Below are 10057 nucleotides of genomic sequence, written 5' to 3' on the forward strand. Positions count from 1 at the left end.
TGGCCAGAAAGAACTTTCATTAAAAGCTCCTTTAGTCATGCCAACAAGATCAATCGATGTACAATAAAAATGCTAAATGAGTAATGCTATGTTGCTCCCCTTGCATACGTATGAACAATTCTCTTACCATATGGCGAGAAATGATTAGTGCAACTCATAAATTTATTCAGTCGATGATGAAGTTGACAAATCATCAGTTATAGACCCTATGAACTATTTGTGTGCACATAATGGGTACCCTGAAATATTTTCCATGCTAAAAATTTCCCATCGTATCACTGCCCAGTTCACCAGTTCTGGTCCCATGCAAACAATGTACTTACCCCCCTTGCAGTGGTGTTCTATATAAAATTTAGTTTTATGATAACAAAACTTTATCTGCTAAAATTGTATATTTGTTATCAATCAAAAAAAGAAAAAAAAAACAATGGATAGCTGTTAGCAAATCATATGAATCAGCTAACTCATAAGTTTCCCTTCAGATGAATTTCCTTGACCTTTTACCAGTGCAAAAAATGGGCCGGTGCAACATTTTTATGGATGGCTTTAATGGTGGAGAATGTCATGATGGGCCTGTTTCAAGATGAGTCAAATAGAGTGAATTAACGGCTTTTTAGTTTATGTTCGTTGATCAATTTATGAAAAATAGTAGCATGAAATGTTTCATAGCCGACTCGTTTGGGAGGTTGTGAGACCCCTTTAAAGGATAATTTTTTATGTAGTTATTAGTGAGAAATAAGAAATTAACAATGCATTAACTAAGGAAATAACGATGATTTGGCGTTAAGGATCGTGCATTACGCAAAATGATACTTCGTTGCACATCAGTCATATACAGATAACAACTTTTGAAATAAACCCTATCGCTGGCCATATTTTTTGAAGGATATGCACCATAAAAAAAATCTAATTACCCAACATAAAATTCAATACCAGAGGCTAGTTATAAAATTCATGCCCCTGCACTCAACATACCCAACATAATAATGACAACCAACTGTCAACTGTTATTGAGAAAGAATCATAACTCACTTAAAATATTAGTTTCAGAAATGAAGGTTTTATTCACTACACAATAATAAATCATACTATAAAAATTATAAAGGCATTCTCATTTTAGTAATATAAGATCTAATTATACATAAGGTAACAATGCCTTTATAGAGGCTGCCTTGATGTTTGCATTGATGTTTGTTGTTCTTCAGTCCCGGATCCTCTGCCTTGTTTTGATGCTTATCTTCCTTTTATTTTCTTGCACATAATACTCTTTTCTAAATAAAATTTGGGACAAGTGTCTTATTTCCCCCAATTCACATCAAAAAGATAAAAATATAAATAATGCCTTTATAGAGAGGAAGGGAGTATTTAGGGACACTTACAAATTTCTTGAACACCTTAGAAATTAACCTAAAACAAGGTAATTGAGGATCAAAATACTTGCTATTTGATTATCCCTATGTACATGATTAATTTGAGACATTTCCAACTCCCTATGTACATGGAAAAAAAATCATTTGGCCTTATAAGAGAATCTTAAAATTGCCAAAATAACTATATTCATCTAACATCCAACTTGCAGAATTCAATGACCAAATCCTATGTCTAAGTGGGGTTACTTGTCCACCCTGAGATCACTATCAGAAAACACAAAATCCTCACTCGTCCCTAATCTAGTGCTACCCAATATATGTAAAGTCTTAGAATTTAAAGCTTACCCTAAACCCTCCAAGATTTGGTTCTACATTGTCAAAAGTTTGACTTAAAAGAAGGGATTGGGGTCTTACCTTAATAGTGGTTTCAATTGCTTAGCCTTTCCCTCACTTGTACTTCTTCCAAGCACCAGCCTTTGATCAGCACTGAGAAAGGCAGCAAGTAAGCGAGAGAGAGAGAGAGAGAGCGAGCGAGCGAGCATCAGTGGGAAGAGAGGTTTCTAGGAACGTGGCAGCTCTTCGGGAGTTCATAATGAGAAGCGTTGAGATGCTGTGGCTTTTCTAGGCTGTGGTTTTTTAACTGCTCTCAGTAGACATGATGCAGATATCATTAATTGAACTAACAAAGTACTGCAATTCTCTTAAGAGCACCCTGCTCACCTGCTCAGCCAAAGGGCTTCCTAAAGTGATTCCAGATTTAAAAACAAAAGTTAATCTGCCAGTGGATACTAGCACGTAACTCCTTGTGTAGGAGATTGTGCATATCCAATATCGTATATACTGTAATAGGTGAGATTGTGCATGATTCTGAGCTGTAATAAGTCCAACTATTTTCACCCAGTGACAGTTGGTGAGCCATTTTCTACAACCATTTCCCACTAACTACAGGCAAATGCCTTTCCTCCTTCCCCATCATGCGATGCTGAGACATATTCATGAATCATATCATAAGAAAGCAATCTGAGGCCCCTTTTACTCTTCAAGATTTCCGAGGACTATTGTGCACAAAGTCCTCTTCCTTGTGATTCCAGAGGTAATCAGAGCCTTCATTGTTTCAGAAGACAGATCATTTCTGGAAGGAAGTCAGCTTGCTGATTGTGATCATTCGCAATGGTTCAGGGAGATAGGCTTCCTTGTGATTGGCCTGTTGGAGGTACTAACCTTTGGTCCAAAACATCCATCAGCGGCACGTCCTTTCCCTCTGATGAAGCCAAAGATGGCAATGAGGAAATAAGTTCTCCTGCGTGCTTCCCCATCATGACTTCGAGCGCCACCACTCCGAAGCTATATACATCACATTTATCCATGACCTTCATTGTGTAAGCTAGCCCTGCAGATAATGGAACACATCGAAATAAGTAAATGTAAAACACCATTACTTGAATGGAACTAGTCATTTGCTGAGATTTTCCAAAATTTAAGTGCTCGAGAATGGTATTGTAGTAAATAAGTTTTCTGAAGCAAACAAAGAAATTTTCTATTTGTGCTTTAATGGGCTCTTTCAACTTACACATCAAAGCAGAAGTATAATCTATTTGCAAATCCTTAGGATAGCATTACCAAAAAAGTATCCATACATTGGAACTTAGGAAAAAGAGAAGAGGTTATTGCAACCGGACCTCCTTTTTTTTTAAAAAAAAGAAAAAGAGAGAAAGGAAAGCTCATCCTCACTGTACTGGGGGATGCACTGTCCAAGATTTGAACTCAGAACCTCTAGTTAATACAAAGTGGTATGACCAATGGGACAAGAACCATCCATTATCCCCCTGAAGAAATTGTTTAAAGAAAGATCAATGTTTTGGGCCACCATGTCCTAAAGTGCCTTCACCATCTCTCGACAATAATATGCATATCAGATCATATTATATGAGCAATTAAACTTTGCAATGTGTAACTCATAACGAACCTCATCTAGAAAACAAAGAAGTGCTATTCTTTCAATATGACACTGAACAGACAACGAAAGTTGAATTGTGTAGCTGTATCGTTGCCAAATAGAAGACCACCAATGCCGGCAGAGAGTGCAAGTCGAAGAATGTACGGGTGCTTCCATGTCAAAATAAAACATTTCCTTATATTTTTGTTGAAACGGTAATTAACCGTCTTAATTTAGCAATACCCGTCAAGAGAAATCTTGGGGAACGAGAATCTTTGGGAGTCACGGCGCAATTATGGATACATATTTTTCTATTTTTAATGGAAAGAGTTAGATAAATAGGAAATTGGTGACAGGGTTAAGTGCTCGTCGAACAAATCGTTGCATTGAGGTGGTTGCATTGAAGGCCACCATTCTCCTCAAAAAGGCACGTATAATACATTTTAAGACCTCATAATATGCTATTGTTCCTAGACACACAAACAAGCCATGAATTGTCTACAATTTAATGGGTCCAAACCACTTCAATGAATAAGTCCATAGAATAATCCTACTTGCGACATGACATTGTAATCGCATCGTCTCCGCATGGAGGAGGTTTTGGATTCAAATCTAAGTGATGGTGTTCTTGCTGCATTTCTTAAGAATTTGCAAGATCCAATACAGAAAGATATCGATCCGTTACTATAATTAAAAAGAATTGATTGATATGACTACAGATAGAATTGATATATAAATCAATAAGTGACTTTTATGTAACTAATTAGCACACTATAACTAAATGTCATTTTGTTATCAAAATTCATAAATTCTAAGAAACATGTGTTTCAAGAAAGTTGATCACATGTGATGGTGAACTAAATAAGACACAAACTTTTGTTTTAGTGTCAAATTATACAACAAGCATATCTGAAATGCTACAGTGCCATACTGGTGTGACATCATGAGAAACAATGCGAAGACTTGAAAGATCGTTGGAATCCCAAATTTTTTGGGATGTTGGAGATCATTTGTGAACTCTCAGATCCTTAAAAAATGGAGGAAACCAAATGCCCTTGCTAGTCCCTAGATCCTCCCTCTGTTTTCATTGGTCATGCAATAGAAAGAGGCTTTGGGTTGCCAACCTTGGCAACGGTAACCCAAATTTGAACAGAGATTGGGGATGCAGTTTAGGTCCCATGATGCCCCAACACGCCTTTTTTCCCGGATATTGTGCTTGTTCCTTGCTTCACTTAGGAAATAATGCAATAGGAAGTGCCAAAATTCAAATCCAAACCATAACTCTTAATCTCCCTTCATAGAATAGCTGTAGATGTTGGCGATGACCACCTAAATTTCTTCCCTCCATTAGCAGCCCCTGCCTCTTGCCAGGTAAATCACAGATATAAAGGCACATAAATTTAAACACGGCTTTGAATGGGAGGAAGCAATGAGAGGTACAAGTAGTGTGGATCCCTGCCTAATGTCCTTAGTGAGCATTAGAATCCCTGCTTCGAAAATTAGCACTACTAGCAAAAATGCATGAAACTTCTTTTTTTTTTTATATCATTCTCTGATAACACGGAGGTCAAAATTTATCAGAGCTATAGCATCTACTAATCTATGATCTATCCTATGCTAGCTTTTTAATATTTTAGTTGATGAAAGTGAGCCTAAGGATTCCTTGTGACATCTCCATCGCATTCCCTTACGTAGACAACATCATCTCTGGATATCCGCTCACTTTTTCTTTTTAAGGAGAAAAAAAAAAGACTTATCACACATTTTTGTGGGGTAGGATACGTGTGGTAGGCCTTTTGGTTCAAGCGTGGTGCCACAGGTCACCTATTAGCCTTAGCTCGTAGTAAGAACTTAGGATCCAAAGGAGCCCAAAGAGCTAATTTCTCTTCGACACAAAACCTCGAACCCCAACTCACAATTGGTGAAGGGTGGAGCTCAACCATCTCATCATCTATAAATCACTGATTTGGTTCATGGAAAAAAAAATTTCTTATTGAAATATTTTTTTTAAAAAAAATAAAAAATAATAATTTTTGCATATTTGGTTGATCATAAAAAAAAATGGTATATTCCAAAGTGGCTTATGTTTAGTTGAGTATTTACTTTCGTAGAAAGTTGTGTAAAATATATGTTATGCTCTTTATAAGAGAAAAAATCTTATCTTATTCCATCTAAAAGCTTAATGATATTTTTGAAAAAAAATCTAAATTCTCGGCGGGAAGGAATTGGAGTTTCCTATATTGCATGGGTTTTTCTAATCTATTTTTTCATTACAATTTTTTAAAAACTTCAACCAAACAAAAGGAATCTCTCTAACTTTCTATTTTTCATGAAGCTTAATAATTTTTTCTATTTTTCCTTCTTCCATCCTTGCCACGAGACCTCCCACTATCTCTTCCTCATCCATGGACGCATTGGAGGATTCTCGCCGGCGTAACAAGCTACATGTCTGTATCTTTATTTGTTGCATTTTTTTGATTGAAAAAAAATGTGAATACTATTTCATAGTGGTTTACCTCACGTCATCCACAACCATTTATGAAAAATTTCTTGAAAAATTAAAAATTAATAATGTTTTTAAAAGTCAAACAAATTGTTATTTAGCTGCTATGTTGTAATGGCTATTGAATAAATAAGTATTGCCCCTTATTTAGAAGCTTTGTTTGCTCACCCAAACAAATCAATATTTTCAATTAAATTTTGCCACACTTATTTTTTTACTATGTAAATAATGATCTTGATGGATTCAATAAATTAGGATACCGTCCTTTCAAAAAGTAAATAAAAATAATAGCAGCAGTTTTTCATTGTTAACCATTATTTCCCATTCTACTGGTTGATATTGGTTATTTCTATTTTAGGGGTAAATTCGATTGAGCCAATAATGGCCATTATTTCCATTTTAGGGGCAAATTCAGTGTTATCATATAACTAATGTTATACAAGGATAATATCAAAATCCTTGATATTAAAGAACTAAAAGAAGTGGGTCATTTTAAATTCTTAACCAAAGGATAAGTTATTTTATGCTAAATCCTTGCACCATACAAAAGTTCAAATCCATCTGGTCTTTTAAGAAAACTTCTAAACTTACAGGCTCGGATAAGATATAATGTATTAGTTAAAAAATAATTATTAATTAAATGTTTTTAGTATCTAAAACTAAATTATACTTAAGTTATTGTAAGTCTAAAATGTTTAGCAGCAGCTTGCATCAACACGTGCATTCTAACGAGTTAAATGCTAGGAATTTTCTGGTTTAGGTCTAAAATGTTTGAATGGAGTTTAATCTTTGGCTTGGTGAAAATGCTAGGACTTAAATGGTGGAGCACATAACGACTAGGGCTGTTAATGAGCCGAGCTGCTTGGGCTCGGCTCGGTAAAAGCTCGGCTCGGGCTCGGCTCGTTAGTCAAACGAGCCCGAGCCCGAGCCCAATATGAGGCTCGTTTACACCCGAGCCCGAGCCCGAGCAGCTCTCGAGCCCAAACGAGCTCTAGTCTCCCACTGAAAAATCTTATTTCAGCACCATAATTAATAAAAATTTGACCACATAGAGAAAAATAGCTTGTTATCGAGCCCGAGCCCGAGCCCGAGCTCGGGCTCGTTCTGGAGCTCGTAATTGAAATGATCAAGTCCGAGCCTTTGCTTTGCCAAGCAAGCCCGAGCTCGAGCCTAATATAGAGCTCGTTACCGAGCCCGAGCTTCTGTGAAACGAGCCGAGCCGAGCTCTCCCAGGCTCGGGCTTGGCTCGGCTCGTTAACAGCCCTAATAACGACCCGTGAAGGTATATATTTAGTTTTACATCAGTTATACACTGGGTAGATCTCGAGTATATATATATAGAGCTGAAAATACTAAATAATATTTTTTGACTAGCTTTTTAGCTTGAAATCTCGGGTTGTTACAAATATCTATTTTAACTATAGAAGGGCACCCATGCAAATCTGATGGGTTTTTTTTAGCATGGATCAAGAACTGCCTTTCTAACCTCCTCAGTGATATTGGGAGGTTTGTCCCAATTAATATCTCGAGACTATTTGGGATGCGAAGTTTGTTCGAGCGTCCCAATTCACACGCAGTTTCGAGCTAGCTTTGCCCTCAAAGATCCTTTTGAAATGGTCATCAACGGCTGTTCCAAGGAAACATTAGTCAAACACCTAATTATCCTCAAGCTGCAAGTCCGAGATGAAGTTGCTTCTCCCTCCACCTTTAGCAATTCAATGGAAGAAGGCTGTGTACCATCTCCTTCTTTGAACCTTAACGCTTAAAATCTGTCGCCACCTTATCTCTTCACACGGTGGCACTTGCTCTGCGCGTTATGATCCCCATCTCTTCCATCCGATCCACATTATCAACGGTTTGCAATAAGTCCATTTTCTCTAAATGTATACTGCCGAATTCTTCCTTGCTCCACTACTTTTAAGCCATATCCTTAGCCTCTTTTAACCTTTTAATTAACCAGAACTGCAGCTGGATCCCTTCAAGTTTTTTAAGCTTACCCACTGTTAGCAGAGCTGATCATCCAAGCCTTCCTTCCTTCACTGTTAACAACACGTGCCAAAAATTGATGAGACCTGAACTAAACATTGGATCAGACCTAAACCAGAAAATTGATTAGACCAGAATCTGACATTGGGTCAGACCTAAATCAGAAAACTTGATTGGACCAGAACCAAAGATTTGGGTCAGATCTGAACCAAAAATTGGGTTAGACCTGATCCAGAAATTTAAGCAGGCCACAGGCCTGGATATAATTTAGCCCAATAATTGAACCAGAAATTTATCAGGCCATGGGCCTGAATAAAGGGTTAGTTTATAATTGGGCCACGGGGCTAAAAAGGAAATATGTGTCTTTTGGATGGACTGTAAATTATGAAAAATAACAAGAATATTAAAGAATTGAATTAAGGAAAGGGTGTAATTATATAGAAATAAAATATAATAATTAGAGGTGGAAAAATAGTAGAAGAAGTAGAATAAAAGTTAAATAAATTAATAAGAAATTAAAGGAGCAAGTAACAAATAATTGGATTGTTGTGTTATTGTTAGGTGTTGAAGAATTGATATCTAAACCTAAAAATTGGTGAACGAACTGTGGTAAGTAACTTTGGCACAATCTTATCGATTTCAAATCACTGTTTAACTGTAAGTATGAAATTATGAAATTGTATTTGATATGATATATTTTCTCAAAATTAGGATCAAGCATAGGATTGCATGTAACTCATGAATTTGATTAAATAGCATTCCTTCATGAATATATGATTGGGTATGAATTATGATTATGATAGATTGCTTGAAAATAAGATTTGTTGCATGATCATGAATTTTATAAATTACGATGCCATTTGTCATTTTTCAACCTATTATGAAAGTATGATTTGTGAAAAAGAATAATGAATTATGAACTCTTAGATTGCTATCGCTAACAGGTTATAGTAGCTCGGCATATGGCTCTCGCCAGCGGGTTAGAGTAGCTCGATATACGGCCTTCGTCAGCAGGTTACAGTAGCTCGACATACGGCCTTCGCCAGCAGGTTACAGTAGCTCGGCATACGGCCCTCGCCAGGAGGTTACAGTAGCTCGGCATACGGCCCTCACCAGCGATTTATAATAGCTCGGCATATGGCCCTGTCACAGATAATAATAGTGACCATAGCTGCACTACTATCTAAGAGTACGGTTTTCAAAGCATAAAATAATGGCAATGTTTTATGATGCGCATCCATATTTATGAACTTGCATGATTGGACATGCATTGTTTATGACTGATTTGGATCCGGGTCGTGATAGGACCAGTAGGCAATGGCCGTTTGATGGCACCTCTGGCTGGAAAGGAATTCGATAGTCTTTCTTCGGAAACAATCTTCCATCAATACGATCCTGCAAAGCCCTGCTCTCTTTTACTCAGTGGGAAAGCTTGTGTTCTGAAAAAACCAAAGACAGCTATCAATCTCTACGGGGTCTTCTTAGCTCTCTTCTGATGAAATAATTCTTAGGCAACTTATTTTTTAATCTGTAACTTTTATCTTGTTCTTCTTGCTTTGTAAATTCTGTTCCTTTTTAAGTAGCTGGGGGAAGCACTTTGCTTCCTCCATTACCTTCAAAAAAAAAAAAGAAAAAAGAAAGAAAGAATGGTTCAAGTACTATTCAGGATTGTATCAACAGTATTAACATCAGTGTCATGCTTCTGCTATGGCAAGACTCACGGAGGAATTTAGAAGTCATCACTTACGACAAGAAGAAGGTCATCGCGCAAGGCTAGATGCTTCATCTTTATAGATCTTCCACGGGCTTTGATTGGTTTTATGGGATCCATCATTGACGGACCTTTCTCCAGTGCATGAGAAAGCACCGAGAGCCACGGAAGAGACCAAACCGAACAACGATTAGGTCAAACGTTTGATTGTTCCATGTAGAACTTCCAGTCAATTATTGGAGAATTGATGAGCTTTAGTGGTAGATATGACCTCCCTCCGGACGTTAAAGACTAGGATCTCTCTCTGAAAAGTATGTTGGGCCTTCATATTCTTCTTTATGATATCTTCCACCATTTGCAACAAAGAATTTTTCAGAGTCTGTCATTTTCAAGAAAGCAAAATTTTCGACGTGTGCAACACTTCTAAGAACTGCTCGGTTCCCTAAAATTATACTCGGTCAAACGGTTAGAAAGCAGCATGAGTGCAATTTCTCGGCAGAAGAATCAAGCTGGAAAAACGACTTGTCCTTCAACCTGAAAAAAGGCATCCT

The sequence above is a fragment of the Phoenix dactylifera genome, chromosome 3, assembly GCF_051530095.1.
Source record: "Phoenix dactylifera cultivar Ajwa chromosome 3, Ajwa_hap1_PhDact_Kaust_v1.1, whole genome shotgun sequence".
NCBI classification, from domain to species: Eukaryota; Viridiplantae; Streptophyta; class Magnoliopsida; order Arecales; family Arecaceae; genus Phoenix; species Phoenix dactylifera.